At 37.5% G+C, this 19046-nt stretch overlaps 1 non-coding gene across 1 annotated transcript; it reads left to right on the top strand.

Annotated features, from left to right (window-relative positions):
* Positions 1–2199: 2199 nt before the first annotated feature.
* TRNAH-GUG (transfer RNA histidin (anticodon GUG)) lies at positions 2200–2271 on the top strand. Its single transcript has one exon. It is a non-coding gene; the product is annotated as a tRNA-His (tRNA).
* Positions 2272–19046: the final 16775 nt, after the last annotated feature.

The raw sequence follows: 19046 nt of genomic DNA, 5'->3' as shown, positions 1-19046 counted from the left end.
TTTTAACTATTCTCTAAACCAAGCTGTGCCCAAAAGTTGTTCTTGCTTTCTGTGCAACATTTCAGAGGCTCAGCCAGCTTTCGCACTTGTCAATCACGCTGTGGCCCTTTTCCTGACTTTCTGACTCATTTCTTAGTACACCGTATCCTGGCTTATGCATTTTCATTGTATTAACTGCAACGAAACCACATTTCTTCAGTAGCTCCTGAACTTCATTCCGTGTACAGAAGCTGTGGATCACTTCCCTCCCTCCACTTGAATCCCACCAGAAACCTCTCCAAAGACAGAACAGTCCATAGCTGAGGCTTAATGCTGATGTGAGGTAATGGCACATGGGTATATTGAGAAACCTTCACTGTCTCGCTCCAGAAGAATTGCAGCTAGCTACAAGCCCTGACAAGCCCTTCATCCGTGTGCCTCCGTGGATGATTCAATATTAGTTTGTAGCTACAACTTACACACAAACCCAAGTGCCCACAATACCCACTGTTGTAATTCTTATCCAGACGTGCTTTTCTTATCTCTTCCCATTTTATCTTCACTTTGAATGTCCATCTCATAGAAAGCTCAGCTTCATCTCTCCAATCTTTAGATATTTAACAAGGCTTAAAGCTGCAGTTGCAAGTTCAGTATAATCCACACATGGAATGTATGTTGCAAGTGGAAAGTCTGTTTGCTCCAGCTTACATCTAGCATCAATGGCAAAAGAGCAAGTATTGATGGAGAGCAAATCATTTCAGTGTTTAAACTTCAGTGGGACAAATTCCAGCCTAAATGCTTTGGACATGAACTTTTCTTTTGATGTGGACTATGAAGTGCTTAACATACATGTAGGTATTAGTTAAAAGTTACCACAAACAGTCACACCAGCTCTTTGCAAATAAGCTTTCTTCAAATACTTTTAATTCCTAACTTTATCACAGGTCCATTCACTCCTTTTGAAAAAATAAATAATCTAGTAAAGGGTAAATGTATTTGTCAAAGCTGAATGGGATTGAAAAAAACTAAAGTGGCAAACTAAAAGACATTTACATGTGTTTTAAATAAGAATCTATAACTGATATAATCTTACCTAAAAATTTGGGTAAATCTGGCAGATTTAGCCAGACTATTTGGTCTAGAATCCAGGCTACATTTGTTGCAAGAAAATGATTTTGCAGGAAATCTCTCTTGCCATTTGTTTCTGCTCAAGACAAAAGCTACCAGAGCTACTTTTCCTGTGATTTTCTGTTTTGGAACTTCTGGCTCTGGATAAAGACAGGAAGCACATGGAAAACTGAGGAAATACAGATTCAAGAGTAAGTCCTAACATTCAATTCTGGAGCCAAACTAACCCCAAATCTTTTCTAACTAAGATATGAATTAAAAGTATTATCTAAGAAAATATGAGAGGAAAATTATCCCATTGTATCCAGACAGCTGCTGTCCTGTACCCAATTTTGTTAGCAATATATGCCCAATTTGCAATTACATTAAAACACTGGCTTATGTGGCAGTAATAAACACTTGTTCTGACATTACATTATTTATACATTAGTATCGACGGAAATTTTGCCTGTGTCTAGAAAGGGACATCTGTGTCCTAGAATAAGATAGAAAGTATAGATGACTGAGAAGGTGGAAATGTTATTGCTTAAAGACTAAGCTGTGTTTTCACAGCATGTGTTCAGAACTGCTTCAAAACCCACTTCAGTTTATTGAAGGCAAATGTTTTCCATTCTCCCCACCTTAAATTCTGTCTCTTGCAGCATTCCTCAGTTTAACAACACTTAAGAGGTAAAAACAATAGATAATATCCTGTGATCCTTATCCTGGTCAAGGTTCTCTCAGAGGAAAAGGTTTAAACTATTAAAATACTATGAGTGATCCAAAAAGAAATTTTTTTTTTCATCTCCCGTGTTTCTTTATGACATGGATCTATAGTGATCTCTACTTTTGTTTACTTCTTCATTCTCTTCAGTTTCGTGTTAGATAAAACACAGTTTGTGGGGGTTTTTCTGCAATATTGCTAGAAGGTTCCTTGAATAAAGTAATTTTAGTTGAGATTGCAAAGATGTTAAATGTTTCAGAAGAGAACTCTTTGATGTATTTGTTAGGAATCTTGAATTACAAAAAGACAATGAAGGATAAGGAGCAGCTAGGTGCTTTGCATGTGTAGATCAATGTCTACATAAAACATATCGACAGCCCCAGTAGCACGCCGTGATCGTATAGTGGTTAGTACTCTGCGTTGTGGCCGCAGCAACCTCGGTTCGAATCCGAGTCACGGCATTACCCCTGGCAGTACCACTGCAGACGGGCTCCAATACCTTTTAACAGGCTGCCCAGAGAAGCTGTGGATGTTCCCTGCCTGGCAGTGTTCCAGGCCAGGTTGGATGGGGCTTTGGGCAACCTGGGCTAGCAGAGGGTGTCCCTGCCCATGGCAGGAGGGTTGGAACTAGATGGGCTTTAAGGTCCCTTCCAACCAAAACCAGTCTGTGATTCTATGATAGACAGGGTAGCCCAGTGATCGGAATGAAAATTCCTTGTCCTTAGAATTATTCCGGTTTCAGTCTCAAGGCATGTCACAATTCAACTACTAGTAGTTCCCTGAGCTCCTAAACAGTTTTTCAGCAGAAGAAAAATTCAAGGTCCAATGCCCTTTGGACATACAAAATAGTAAGGAAAAGGGGAAATTCACCTCTGATACTCAACAGCAAACTTTACTGCCTATTAAAAACTCTATAGTGGCACTAACTCCATCTTAACTACTTCAAGATAAGATTTGCTTCTGTCTGAGTGTTTAGTTCTGTATGTGTCAAGAAGAATTTTAAAAACCGTGTACATGCAGCAGAGTTGGTTGCTGGGTTTTTTTCCTATGACCGCTAGATTGCGGATATGGGTTTATATGTGAAACCAGTAAGATTTAGTTCATACTGGATTTCAACCACAGCAAATATAACTATAAAAACATACACTAGACTTTACCTTTAGAAACCTGGGGCTATGAAAAGGGTTGCAGGGTTTTTTCATTACTAATTTCAGTGACAGCAAAAAACAGACCACAGATTAGCCTGTTATCATCTAAGGCTGGACTATGTCTTCTTGTAAATAATAGGCATTGCCATAGTATCTAAGTGGAAAGTGGAACAGAATGACCCTGTGCCAAGGAAATATGTATAATAAAATGTTTCATAAAAAGCAAACCAAACAAGATTCGTATAATTCAGTTTAGACTCCTGGGTTTGTGGTTTCAGAATGCAGAACACATGAGAAAAAAATCAGTTTGATTTTGATTGGAATTCTATATCAACGCTGGAGCAAGGCTAACATTCAATGGATCATCTGCTTTATGACAGAGCTTGACACCTGAGAACCTGAGACACTACAGAAGCTTTAAATACATAGACAAAGTGCCAAGGCTGGGTCTTTCTAAGCATGTAATTGCCTAGGACTAGATTTTTCCTCTAGAAATACTCTGCAGGACATGAGCTAGAACTTTGATTTGTGACGCAACGCAGAGATCAAGCAGATGACGTAGTGCACAGTATGAATGGATTAAATTAATCCCTTTTTTATCTTCGCTTATGTGAAACTCACTCAGCCACAGCTCAAGCAGACTTAGAGATAACTTTCTTCTAGTGAGAGGTAGCTCTGCTTGATTCGTATCCTCCTCAGCTTCACTGGCAGCAAGAATGAACTGCATTAATCTTTTGCTAGACTCAATGGCAATTATAATTCTGGTTCATGACCTACTCTTGCAGTGCTCAATAGCTGTACAAAATAGGTGTAAAAGGCTCCTCACTCAGAACAGTGTTTTTCACACCTGGTTTGGTGGTTTATAATGAGAAAAGATGACGTGTAACGACAGAAAGTTAACCATTATGAGAGCATTTGTACAGCAAGTTCCTCCAGACCTCTTGGAGGGCTCATATATACATCTCTAAAACCTGCTCATTTCCAGGGGCACTGGATGAAGCCTAGGCCAGATCTGGGTCCAGGGGCCTGTACAGACTGCAGGCTGCTGCTGTGGGCACTCTGCAACCTTCCCCCTAACCGATGCCCTGTGCCAGTGAGCAGACCAGGATTCCAGTGGGCAGAAATCAACTTTCTATTCCTGGCACTTTCAAGGAAAACATTATTTCAGAGTTGGATGTTGACAAAAAGGTAATATTGATACTGCATTGCTTTGCAAAGGACACAGATTTTGGACCTAACAGGCAGGGGAAATCTCTGACCTGAGCTGTCAGTATGGGTCCTGATTTTAGAGAATACCATAAACCTCAAATTACTAGGCTAGTTGTGGATGCTCAAAATCTTTGAATAACCATAAGGTAGAATGGGCATTTAAGAATTCAGTGACCACTTCTGAATATTTTGGGTAGGGTTTGTTTTTTTTGTTTTGTTTTGTTTTTTTCTTTTAAACTCCAATAAATAATTCACTGATAAAAGATCTCATAAAAGTAGCTCCAAAAGAAGAACCTGAATCATTTGCATTTTTTATGAAAACAACACCACCACTTATTTGTCATTTCTATTTATTTGAAATCATTTGCAAATCAAACAACAAAAGCATTTTGCTCTTACAAAAAGTACAAAATTACTTGAGCTAAATGGAAATTTTTCTATTCATCTATAAATAAGAGATTTGTTTTAAAGCAGCATGCACCAAACAACCCTCCCATTACTATCCCATGAGAATGGAAGGCTGCAGGAATAGAACATTCATTTTTTATAAGACCACAAGAACTTTGACCACAGCAGACACACACACATACTTACATCCCTTTCCCTGCTGACCTTTTGAACGTATTCACTATTTTATGAAGAGTGGGATCAAAATGGCTTTATGTGGTTAAGTGCAAAATGTACTTTATGCTTCCTCCAGTGTTTTATGGAGGAGAAATTCCACTCCTTTTTTCATGCTCCAGTGTCATACCTGTGAATTCAGATGATGGATATGTCATCGTCTCCTTAGGCTCACCATGAATTCACACAGCTTTTCATCTTATAGATCAGTGATAAACGTTGCACTGTCGCTTGCCTACCAGAATACGTTGCTAATAGTTGGCTCAGTGGCAGGTTCTTGAGGGGTGGTTTTCTTGCACACACAATGCATTTTCACTCAGGTTCATGAGGTCAAATTCAGAGGAAGCATGCAAGGTGGTGGTAATGTAATGGAAGTGAATCAATCAAATTACAGTATAGGCTGAGTGAAACAGAATAAGGTGTACGCAAATAACAAACATGTTTCATTTCAGGATCTCTTTTTATAAGAGTATTTAAATGCAATTATGGAAGAGTAAAAAAGTCCAGGCAGACAAGTTTTTCTTAATGTCTCTCAGACAGATTCATCAAGTCTGTGCTCCTGGGGCACAATCTAACTTCTGCAATGGTTGAAACACAGTCTGACTGCAGGCCTGTAAAATAACGTGTAACTTTCCTATAGGGAGAATGAAAAAGTACTGTAGGATGAGTAAGATAGAAAGAAGCTGTAGTCTCTTTATGTAAAAGTTGTATCAAAAATGGCATAGTTTGTTATCTCAGCATAGAGAAGAAGATGCAGATATTTGGTTTTCATGTCTGGCAGTATGGGCCAGTGGCCCATAATGGAAAGTTAGGAAAGGCAGAATGAGAAGGCATAACAGTTTCTTATCAGCAAGTGCTCTCAGTTGAAATCTTGTTGTACAGGCAGATTGCCTGTAGAATCATGCTGAAATTATTAGCTTGGAGTTTTGTCCAAATGAGGTTGGCTGAATTTGTTCCTCTTTCTTAAATATTATGTAAAATTCATTCTACATGTTCTGAATCATGTAGGAAATAGTGTGCTTTAGAGTTTCTGACTTCCTCAGAAGGACTAAGGAAAAGCCCTCCTACAGAAATCACAGTTGAAGCTGTAGCGTGCCAATTTCCAAACTTACTTACAACACTATAACACTTCCCATCGTGACTGTGTTTCTAGATTATTAACTTTGTGAAAATATAATCATCATAGTTGATATTTTCTGTATCATGTTTGCTTCAAGATGGGACTTTTGGTTTTGTTTGGTTTTCTTAACACGTGTTTATGAGAAACAGTCTGGGAAAATATACAGAAATAATGTTGTTTGCTTGTATTAAAAAAAAAATCTTGAAACCATTATGTTGTAAAGCTACAACACACCATCACGCTTTGGAGCAAACAGCTAACACAGGTAAGCCAGGTATTCCTACGTCAAGTACGTCTTGTGTGGTCCTATGAATCAGAACAGTGCCTGGATTTGGAAGGTCAATAGGAACAGAAAGAAAAAAGCCAGGATGGGAAATTGAAAACATGAGAGAGTGAATAAGCCTATAACCATGATATCCTAAAATTAATTTCTGATTTATCAAGCAAACCATGACCCCCAGAGACTTAGTGTGCATTTAAACTGAGAGAGGATGGAGTAATTGGTGCAAGATTTATAAAGCTGTTAACACTTCCATGCTACAAGACTTATGGATGATGCAACAGATCTTACGCTAATGAAAAATTTCAGCTAATGGAACATGTGAATTTGTATTCCTCCAAAAGTCTGACTGACCTTGTGTTGTTCTTCATATTCTTAGGATGTAAACTCCTCTGAGGCAGGAATTGGGGTTTTGGTCTGTCTTTGTACAGGACCTAACAAAATGAAATCCTGGTGGGTGGCTTAGAATACCATCAGCATTTATGTAATAACTTGTATACTTAGGTACTTATTTACATTAAAGTAATAGTTATATACAGGTAAGGTAGTATTTATATGCAGTGTGCAACATTGCTAGTTGATTATCATCAAGACATCAAATACTGTATTTTTCACTCTAAGCAAAACATTGCCCACAGCAGGGGGGTTGGAACTAGATGATCTTTAAGGTCCCTTCCAACCCAAACCATTCTATGATTCTATGATTTAGTTTGACCCTAATCTTTCTTAAAACGTGCATGGATAAACTCAACTAACTGCTTTTAATTCTGAAATAACCTTGTGAGAATTGAAGAAGAATCAAGCTCTTTGAACTTAGGTTTTATTTGGATATTTATTTGAAATCTTCGTTTGACTGTCTGGAGAACAATCATTCATAGTTTTTATCAGCTTAGTAACAAATGCCTCATTCATATGAAAAATAAATTCTAATTCTATTTTTAATTTTTTATGTATTCTATTTCTTGTATAGATCCACAGATTGTTTTCTGTGAAAGATACAAATAGTAATATCCAGGATATGGTATGACCATTCCTATGGAATTTGACTTTTATTTCACATACATGCCAATCATAATGAGTTTTTAAAAATGTTGTTTAGCTTTTATTTATTATATCGGTTAGAATTCATAACCTCTAAGCCCTCCCAACTGGTATTACTGGGAAAAGTGTAACAATCAATGTTTTCTGAGAAGATGTAATTGACTTTGAATTAAAGCAGCTGGAATTTTTGCCGGCAGTGTTTTTTTGGTTTTAATATACTCAGCCTTCCAAAGAGTTTTTACAGCTACATATACTGCAGCATAAATTCTGTGACTCTTCACTGAGATTTTAAACTTTTCTGTTTAACATGACATTTATTCTTGCTCTGACCTTATTGTCAGGGACCATGTCAAGAAAAGTTTTATCAAGCTCACCTGCAGAACTATTTGTGGAAAACAAAGACTAACCTGTACCTGCTCAATCTCAGCATCACAGAAACCAGAACAGGTGATCACAGAAAGATTTTTCCCAGTTAGAGAGATCTCCAAATGGCAGAATGCCAGAGCAAGCACTGGTACTCAACAACTCCCTGTAGCCACTACCAGGCATGACCTGTAGAAAAAAAGTTGTAGGTAGGTGTTATTAAGTCTCATTTGTCTTCAGTGATAACATATAGATCCTGGAAGTACAGGTTAGAATAATTCTATGAGGTTGCTAATTTTTACCAGGAGACCAGCTGACCTAACTTCACAAAGCTGTTATACGTTGTCAAGACAGCTAAAAGCATCATGTCACACATTCCTGCCTCTCTTCCAATTACATTATATGGAAATCCTAATGCATAATATACAAGCTATTCTCAACTTGCAAAATAAATCAGAGCAATAAGGATTCATCCTCAACATTTTCTGCTCTAGTGTTTCCTGTGTTCTGAGTTTTGTCGGTAGGATTTCAATTCAAAACAGGAAGTCATGCATCTCATTCAATACTAACTGACCTTCTAGCTGTAGCCACAACACACATTCATGCATCTGTTTGATGGCAAGTGTGAAATTTTGCACATGAAAACAGGCTGAGAATTTAGCTTATACATTTAGTTTACAAGAAATGAAAACAGTCTCACTAAGTCTGTTTAGCAGACTTATTTACCATCTACCAGGTTCAGCAGATTTATTGGTTTTCCAAGAACACTATTCCAAAATTAAGTCTTTACTTGGATGCTGTTTCCTAGTTCACAGTAGGAGAGCAAATGGAGCATAGGAATACACAGAAAAGGGTGGGAGGCAAACACCTGCTGGAAAAAAAATGTTCACAGGAAAGTGCAGAGGATAAACAGCTCTGTTGGAAGCATTTACTGGGTATTACTATACTAATTACTTGGAGTAAGTACTGCTGATGCTCCTCAGCCTCCAGCCTTTCAAAGAGAGAGTCACAAATGAGAAAGGTGTACCTGGATTGCAGACATCAATGGAGAGATGAAACAAGCTGCTTCTCCTGAGTGCAGCAGCAGAACTTGGCTCAGCTGATTCTTCCTTTCTGTACGTGAGAACCAGGCATTGCGCAGAGGTCATTTAAATGTGAGGTTCCTAGTACACAATGCGAATGTAAAACCCACTAACACATACCCTATAGGGTTCCCTGATTCTCCTTGGTATAAAAGAAGATAGAAACTCTTAGAAAAGAAAGCAGATCTGAGAAATTCGCCAAGGCTTTTTGGTAGCATTTTACTCCAAGCTATGATTTGTTAATTGTTATTTCTCTAGTCAGACATCCTCAAGGTATTGTTAAGACATTTGCAGTTACAGGTGAATAAACAAGTTCAAGTAAAAGAAAGGAAACAAAACCATAAAAAGACCAATTTAGGGGACAAACTCAAACCCTCTAGCTCCTTCTCCTCTTAATTACACTAATCTTACAGCAGACAAAATGCCAGTACTTAAAAGTGGAATTACTTTTTTTATTCAAGAAAAGACTTTCTCATAGTGGCTAGACACTCTCCTGTGCTTTTTGGGAGACTATGAATAGAAACTATATGTTGTGGTTTAACCCCAGCCGGCAACTAAGACCCACACGGCTGCTCGCTTACTCCCCACAGCAGGATGGGGGACAGAATCAGAAGGGTAAAAGTGAGAAAACTCATGGGTTGAGATAAAGACATCCCCCTCTTCCTTCTTCTTCCCCCAGCTTTATATGCTGAGCATGACATCATACGGTATGGAATATCCCTTTGGTCAGTTGGGGTCAGCTGTCCCGGCTGTGTCCCCTCCAAACTCCTTGTGCACCCCCAGCCTACTCACTGGTGGGGTGGTGTGAGAGGCAGAAAAGGCCTTGACTCCATGTAAGCACTGCCCAGCAATAACTCAAACATCCCTGTGTTATCAACACTGTTTTCAGCACAAATCCAAAACACAGCCCCATACTAGCTACTGTGAAGAAAATTAACTCTATCTCAGCCAAAATCAGCACACTGTACATGTTGTTCCTTGTTCAATAATGGAAAAAATACAACCCTTCATAATAAAGACCTCTGCAATCTTACACACCTTAAAAAAAGGTTGGTGACATAGCAGTTTGGGCTCATCTTCTGTAAAAATCTATCCAAAATTTTGACCAAAATATCTTATATCTTCTTATGAACTTCGGAAAAGCTATATTAAAAAAATCTAATCATGCTCTGCACTTTTGCAATTCAACTGGATTGAAGACAGAAATACAATGAAGAGGCATCTCTTCTCCAGATCCCCAAGTAGTGGGAGTATTCCAGAAGTGCTTCTACCTATTCCCATTCTGCTCAGATCGCTTTCACTGACCATGTGCATTCAAATAATCATCAGGCCAAAATTCCATTCTCAGTGGTTATTAACACTTGACTACAACTTTTTCTGTTTTTAAACAACTTCTTATCAGCCTATTATGCTTATAGACGAAAGATGCAAAACAGTCAAATCATAAAACCCTGCCATATATCACAGACGACGATAAATCAAAGTCAACAGCAAAACACCACACTTCTATTGCAAGCAGAAAAAAAAATAATCATTAAACTAAACAAAAAAAGGGATCTAAATTATTTCATGAATTCAAGAGAAAAAGAAACATGCAGCCAGCAACACTACCACAGTGCTACAATTAGCAGAAATATTAAAAAAAAGGATCATACTAGATAAAAAGCAAATCCCATTCACAAAAAAAATCATCTATCAATCTTGATTAAAAATTATCACCACAATTGTCTTTTCCTCCTGTCCCTATAATGTATTTCTAAGCCAAAAAAGAGTTTAGAAATTGGCTGCCTCAGCAGTCATAGAGGTGATTGAAGGTCCTACTTGGGGGCAGAATAAATCAGTAGATGACCAGGGAAGTGTCCTTGACTCTCTTTCCTTCTGCATACATGTCTTCATTTTCCCCTTTTTTAGTGGGCCATAAAAAGGAGATTAATTAGAATCAAAGGCCATGAAAAATCACATTTATTTGTAAATCATTAGATTCAATAGCAGTAGATTAGCTATCAGTTCAAAAATTCCACCTGCTTTATATCTTAAAGTAAACAGGATAGGGAAAGGTAGGAGGTTTTGTAGGTTTCAAAACCCAGGTCACTTAAGCTTCCTGGGTTTCATCACAGGATTCATAACCCTCTTGGTTTCATTTTAACTAAGTCAAGAATTTTTATAATAATAAAAAATAATTAATAGGCTTAATTTTCCTTGCTCACCCTACTTTTTCTCCGCACCAGTATTCTCAAGGTTAATACAACAGATGAACACAGAAATACTAAGTGTTCTACCAATTCTTTTCTGAAAAGAAGCAAAAATTAAGAAAAAGTTAGAATATACCATTAGAAAGGTCACTAATTGGTATGCTTCTTTAACAAAGCTATACTTATCAATACACTCAATACAGTGGATTTCATTTCTACAGCTGTGTGATCATGATAAGCCCCAAACTTCTTTGCAAACCTGAGAGACCTGAAGCCAAACCTATTGCACTGCATTAGTCCTCTGACTAGCATATAATACACAAGAGAGATTCCCCAGTGAACCTTCAGATAATACACTGACATTTTCAAAGGGATATAACAAACCTCAAGTTTCTTCCCAGGAGGATTTTTGTCAAATCATGAAGATACTGTTTAAAATATTTACAGAATTTGTTTTATCAAATGCTTACTCATAATGTCGAGGGCAGTGGTATTTAGTGCAGCCTCTTCATGTACAAAATGTACTCATTTCAAGGAAGCAAATGAGACGGAATGTTAGCCGAGTTCGCTGTACAGTTTTACAGGAAATAACAATATAGTGCAAACTCAGATGTCTCTGTTCTTTATGAGTCCTCAAATATCCTTTGTTTAGATTAGTAAAGCAAGAACATTCAAACAAAATATGTAAGGCGCAGATGAAACGGCTAAGGAAGATTTTTTTTTTTTTTGCATTTTTCAGTAGCCTCAGATTAATTATTCATGTTTTAATAAACTCACCGAAATCGAAGGGACATACTAGAGATAACGGTGCTGTTTAGCACAAGTAGTATGGTATTCGATCCTCGGTTCAAAGCACTAGATGGTCTGGTGTCTGCCTCAAACCAGCAATTTAACCTTGCATGATTTAGCTAACTGCACACTTAGGGAGGAAGGTGAGGATATATAAACCCCTATACCTTTATTGAAAAATTAATCCCCTTCATTTCCAATGCAGGGAGTGGATAAAGGCTGTTCACCAAAGAGGCACAAACAAGCCCATTCTTTGTTATCCCAAAGTGCCCCTCCTGCCTGCTGTTCACTTGCCTCAGACAGGCACACTGCTGGTGTCAGTTCACTATGATGGAAAAGGTTCCTCTCCCTGTGCTCCATGATTTCTGCCTGTGTATTTGCTGAGTATATGAATGCAGGTCGGAAGGAAGAGCTGTGGTCTGCAGTCCAGAGGTTTTGAGAAAGACAATGATTCAAAAATTCACTTTCACTGTTAAAATAATATGCTTGAATTCACAGTTACACAGAAAAATCAGGCAAATTTCATAACAAAAGATAATTTCTCCTCCAGAATGTAACACAATTAAGGCTGAACTGGTCACAAATAAGATACATTAAATTTGAAATACCCAGTATGGTGGTCCTGCAGAACACTGCAAGAGTGAAGCTTAGTTTCACAAGCTGCTCAGAAATTCTTCCCTTCCCACTTTCTATTTTACACCTAAAGGCTTGCTGCTCACAAGATTTGCTTTGACTTTTTTTCTTCCCCACCAAGGTGCCTTGTGTCAAAGGTAGCTTGATTAGAAATTGCTGAGTACCATTTCAGCTGAACCTGCAAATCCCTGCCTGCAGGGGTGGAATCTGAGTGACAGAATATTCAGCTTTGGCATTACCCAGGTCTGGCCTGACCTGGGAACTTTAACAGATTTCCAAATCCATTAAAAATTTCACCAACTTGGAGAGTGTTTGCTGATTACACAGTTTGTTACATAGGTTTACATTAGTTCTCCTGGCCACTATTAGCAAACATTCTCCTTATCTGTCATATGAAGCTAGAATATTTTCTTTCATTTTACATATTGTCTTATAAGGAATGAGACAAAAATACTTGCAGTAAATCTGTATTCCATTTCTGACAGTGCCTGCTTATTAGTATTTCTTCAGAAACAGAATAATTTATTATTTGCAGTCTTTGATTTGTTGTTTATGTGTTCCACATTTGAACAAAGCAAAATATTACTTAAGGGCCGTATCTGAAGCCTGCCTACTGAAGCGAGTAGGAGTCTTCCTGTTGTTGAGATCAGGCCCTCAAGAATATCTGGCTACTACAGAAATTATCACAGTGAGAAAAAGAAACTCCTCTGAGCAAAGCAGGCTGGACTTACTGCATTAATAACCCAGTATTTAATTTTGTGAATTTCCTGGAAGGAAAAGACCTCAAAATACACAAACTTCTCTGGATGCCAATTATTCTCTCTGCTTTTTCAGCTACAGGAGATAAGTGGAAATGGAAAAATATTGAGAATGAGTAACATGGGATTAAGTAATTCCATCAGGAAAATTTGCCAGCAAATTCTGCAGAAAGCCCAAGTTTAAAGATGTGTATTAAGAGTGTGTATTTGTGTGAAACTGTAAATTCTAGTGCCAGTAGGACATGTGAAATCACAATAGGGAATTGATCTATCTTTTCTTATCATATTTGGTTATGTCATTAGAAGAACAATAGTCACTAAAATCACCATAAAAGAGATGAAAACTTTTAAATTTCTGAAAAGCCTCACTGAATTTCCTGGAATTTAATTTACTTTTGCAAATATAGACAATAATTAACCTATTTGTTTAGGCAGAACAAATCCTGTCTTTCAGTTTCCAATTACTCCCAGAGGGAATTCACTCTGAATATATGATGTTTTTTGTATGCGGATTTTTATATCTGCACAAAAAAAGCTGCATGACCATTTTCTGAAACCAAAAAGACCATTTTGGTTAAAATCACAATATTCTTTTTCCTCTCAGGATCTACTAGGCCATAATGACAAAGTTGATCAGATTCCTACATAGAAGATAATTTCCTTTTGGGGGGGCGGGGGGGGGGGGAGAAAAATCTGGTGAATAAAAATTTATTCTTAAGTGCCATTGAAGTAACCATGAATATTAGATTGCTAAAAAAAAAAAAAAAGAAAAAAAAAGATTGCTAACGATCATCATGAGTTCACTCTCAGTACTGCCTCCAGGGTGATGTGAGGAGTAGCCCATAACCACTGGGGATGAAAGGCCTATTAGAAAGCTGTATCTGACTTCCACAGCAGGAACTGGACAGATGAAAACATTCTCAGACCTAACCGAGAATCATTTCCATCAAGTAAACAGAGACACCTCATACCTGCTTCCTCACAGAGCTTTACATGTGGGACCAGATTGAAGCCTTCAATTACGGCCCTTTCAACAGTCAGTTGCCACTTCATACAGCTTGTTAGCATACGGAACAGATAGCGAGCTTTATCCCTGTTGAATTGCCCAAGCTGTGACTAAGCCCACAGCAATGAGCTGCCTTGCTCCTGGCAGGCTGCCACATTCACTGATTTCACTTGAGAGAAGTTACAGTAAAAAAGGAGGAGGCTGGCCTGGTGCCCATAGCCCTCATTAGCAGAGTTAAACCACTTTGGCCTACATTTTCAGGCACATACAGTCTCAACCTATACGTGCACGGAACTGGAGAAGAGCGTACAAATCAGAGTTTGTACTGCGGGGCTTGTGAACATGCACTCAACAGCATGCATGCCAGATTAATCATGCACGTGCAGAATAGGTATAACAAGAGACATGGATTTATGTTTAAAACTACTTGGATCTGAGCAAATCTGAACTGAGAAAGAACAGAGAGAATGAGTAATCTACACTGCAACAGCAAAGCACACAAGGCTGACGCACTCGGCTTGTCGTTGGTCTTGCAAATGAGAGAGTCAAAAGAAAAAGGCAGAAGGGAATTTCATTTGGAGTTCAGATTGTAAAAGGTCTTTTACAGACAAGAATGGCAGAACTGCCATTTAAATAAAGGCACTTTCATCTGTAATGCTGATGCTCTTTTAATTCTAGCAGGAGCAGCCTTTTCCTTACCAAAGAGGAGAATGTGATAGTCACTCGGTGTCATTAACATCTCTACAAGACACCTACAACTGCAAAATGATACAGAGAAAAAAGCAGAACATCTGTTCACTATGTCCTTCACTTCTCTCTCAGACACACATCTTTCTAATGACACAATTATAATTGTATTATCTTTAATGCTTTCCTCATCAAATTTCATTCCACTGCCTGTCCCAGCTGAGGTGTATTGGGCAAAAACATTATAAGCTCATTTTAATCCTGCTGTTATTTCAGCCCAAAGTGGTTTATGATGGATCCTGAGCTGACAAGTGTAATATTTCCCATTCCACAAATGTATTGTTACAAAAAACTCTGTCTCTAGCTTACTTTATACTCTTATTTCAGAACATAATCTGAATCTATTCAGGTGTCTAGAAAAGGAGTTTTTATAGTTTCTGCAACAAAATCATTATTTGTTTAGTTTTTAATGTACATTTCAGTTTTCGAGGATTTTTAACAAAAAGCATTTTTATTAATAATCTGGTTTCATAAAAAAAACCCCAAAGACTGGAACAGATTCCATCTCTGTAAGAAGAGAGATAGTGTCATATGTATGGTTGCCTCAGTTGGACTTTAATTCAAAGACCCACTTCTACTCAGAACAGTACATTTACCACGTTATGAAATAATGATTTTTACGAACAAAAAACCATAAGGCACTACTATTGCATAATGAAAAAAATGAATATCCAATGATACGTAAAGACAGCAAAACCAAACAGATGGAATTAAAAGCATATTAACTCATGAAAGGGGAAAAAATTAACTCATTGTACTCATCAATATCAGATATTACTGAGACCAACATCACACAAAAGGAAATGTGCAATTGTATAGAAAATTAGAATATCTGCAATTGAGACAGAGTTGACAATACTCTGTAAAAGAGCATTGTCATTATACTGGGTCACAATCCAACTAGTGTGTGCATCAAGAAAAAAATTCTCACATATAGAAATTATTCTATAAAATCATTAAGTTTTCACCTGCCTGTTTCAAAAGTATTTAGGTTTGCCTCTTGTAAGATTTAACTTCATTAATATGATCAAATGTGAAACTTCCTGTGTAATTATCTGCAGTTTTAAAATCAATAATTAACCACAGTTTTCATCTTTTTGTTTGCATCACGGATTGTATATAGTAGCCTCTATTTCAGGGAAATGTAAAGAGTTTCATGAAGTCACGACCTGAGGTGATGTTATGGCGCCACCTTGTGATGGTGCGTCAGAAGGGCCCCAACGCGCAGAAGGGAGAGAAAAATTAGCCTTAAGGGAAAATGGAAAGGAGGCTGTTGCTATGCGATTGCGAGAAATTGCAAGAGATTCCAACACTGAATCTGTTGACAAAGAGGAGCATGCGGTTATCGACTAGCAAAAGAACAGTCAGCATTTTAAGATTACATTAAAAGAGCGTGAGAGAGCACAAAGAACCGCAGCAAAAACCCAACTGCTTTCCTCAACACAGATCCAACTGCAGACAAAGGAGTTAATGCCACTGGAGTCAGCAGAGTTACTGAAGATTAATGTGGAAGTAATGAAGATTGGATTTTGCCCTGCAGGCTGTTACAAATCTCGGCTTGTGGTATTCCCTTAACACAATGATAATCTAAAGTGTGTCAATAACCTGGTTATTACTTGCTTTTTGACGCTGTTTTATTCACTTCCACTAGCTCCTTTTTGTCCCCAAGATGCTTTGAGTGTATATAAACTAAAGATAACACACACGTACACTCTTAGCTTTTTCAATAGAGGCTTTAGATAACGACTTTCCCTTTTCTTTGTCCATTTTTTGAAGGCAAATAGAGGTATGTCCATTCACATTGAAGACCTTTTTTGCAATATGAAATGTATATCCTCTTGCTTTTAAGGCCAAATCCAAAATTGTTTTTAATCTAAAGCTCTTCTACTCTTTCAGCATATTTCTAAATTGTCTGATAGTTCCTTCTGAATAAGTAAGCCTGGTATAAGAAACACTTGCTAGTGAATTTGTAAGATTCTGCCAATAATGCTATTGCAGAAACACAGCTGGTTTTTTACTTCATAACGTTACTTAAATTTGCACTGCATCATGCTGCACTCCTCTTCACTCAACACTCTTGCCATAACAAAAGTTTCAGTGGTAAGACAACCAACTAGAGACAAATAAGAAACTGCAAATACAAAGCTTCTTTAGAAATCTACCCCTTACCTTTGCCATCAGGTGGTATAACAACTTACCTACTACTAGGTAGGATTATTTTGCTCCAGAAGGATTTAAGAGTAGGTATCTCTCTCAAACTCCAGGAACATTCTATGTTGCTCGGGTGTTTGTTACAGGAGATTAACATAAGTCAAAGAAATAAAGGGAGTTAGGACAACTGTGTACATTTGTATCTGCAGTGTTCTGCTAGAATGCTCCTTTAACTGTGGACAGGAGTACTCCTTCACAAGGCGCTCCTGATTTCTTTTTCTCCTTGTTTCTCAGCTCAAATGGATGACTCCAGGGTTAAACATCAGACTGCAAGCCCAAGTGTCTCCTCAACTGCTTTGTGGCATTCAGGTCAGGGAGGACACAAGGAAACACCACACTGAGCACATTTCAAGGCAACTAAGGTCTTCATTTAAGTGTGTGTGTGTGGGCGATCTAATTGTGGAACGACACACAGTGTCAGGAAGGAAAGAATTTTAGCTAATAGAAATTTTAAAACATAGAAAAAGAACACTGATGTCAAAGGGAACTGACCTATGTCATCAGCACCAGATCTTTTTTGTCTGAATAATCTGCTCCAGAATCTTGCAATCTGTTACTTTACAATACATACTAATCATGACAGAAAAAACACATCTCTCAAAGATTTCAAGGTTAAATGTGTGTCTTGAAAGACAAACTATCAGGCTGACATTTCAATGAATAGGAAGTAACGTCAACATAATCTCTCTTAATGCCAACATCTTTTGAATTGTTTGAATCAACCAATACATCTAACGATCTGCTCAAAATGAAAAAGATAGAGTAAGAAGAGATTCAAGCCTCAATCAGAACTGAATATCAGGATTGATTTATGCTAATTTTAACTTGGGTAAGTCAAAGGGAATTCAGGTTCTAATTCCTTTGTCTAAACAGAAACCAGTAGGAGGAAGTATTAAAATGCTATAAACATCACCGAATATGATCATTCTAACAATATTTTTAAATAAATGTTATTACTAACACGCAAGTTTCATTTTCATTATGCTATCTTAGGCAAGTCTGTCCTGCATACCTTGAATATCCAAAATTTGCAGCGATGCTTTTAATGTACAACCATACTGCTAGATAAATATTTCTTCTTGATGCATGCTGTGTAAATTTGAACAGCAAGCTACTTTGCAAGGTCACCATATGTAAGAGGCTCCGAGGTAGACAAGCATCAGCATCCCTACAGAAGTGGTAAAAAGATTCATTTCTCTACTTTAACAACTTTTCCATAAGAATAACACATTTCATCCTTTGAAAGATTTAACTTTACAGTAATTGGAATAATGACCGGAAAGGAAATTAGTATGTGCTTATCCCAAAAATTCTCAAAGCACAACAGAATGCGTCAAAAGTTTTAATTGTGATGACTTTGATACAGAAGCCATGTAAGTGACAGAGCCCTTCTATTGACTGTTAGAACAGTAATACACATATGATTGTCTTCAGGCCCCAGTACCTAAACAATACTGGAATTGAGAAAAGAGAAAAAGGAGAAAAAGGAGAAAAAGGAGAAAAAGGAGAAAAAGGAGAAAAAGGAGAAAAAGGAGAAAAAGGAGAAAAAGGAGAAAAAGGAGAAAAAGGAGAAAAAGGAGAAAAAGGAGAAAAAGGAGAAAAAGGAGAAAAAGGAGAAAAAGGAGAAAAAGGAGAAAAAGGAGAAAAAGGAGAAAAAGGAGAAAAAGGAGAAAAAGGAGAAAAAGGAGAAAAAGGAGAAAAAGGAGAAAAAGGAGAAAAAGGAGAAAAAGGAGAAAAAGGAGAAAAAGGAGAAAAAGGAGAAAAAGGAGAAAAAGGAGAAAAAGGAGAAAAAGGAGAAAAAGGAGAAAAAGGAGAAAAAGGAGAAAAAGGAGAAAAAGGAGAAAAAGGAGAAAAAGGAGAAAAAGGAGAAAAAGGAGAAAAAGGAGAAAAAGGAGAAAAAGGAGAAAAAGGAGAAAAAGGAGAAAAAGGAGAAAAAGGAGAAAAAGGAGAAAAAGGAGAAAAAGGAGAAAAAGGAGAAAAAGGAGAAAAAGGAGAAAAAGGAGAAAAAGGAGAAAAAGGAGAAAAAGGAGAAAAAG

The sequence above is a fragment of the Grus americana genome, chromosome 10 (genome assembly GCF_028858705.1).
Source record: "Grus americana isolate bGruAme1 chromosome 10, bGruAme1.mat, whole genome shotgun sequence".
In the NCBI taxonomy this organism is placed as follows: Eukaryota; Metazoa; Chordata; class Aves; order Gruiformes; family Gruidae; genus Grus; species Grus americana.
Note: the sequence above shows the minus strand (reverse complement) of the source record. Positions and strands in the feature narration are given on the sequence as shown.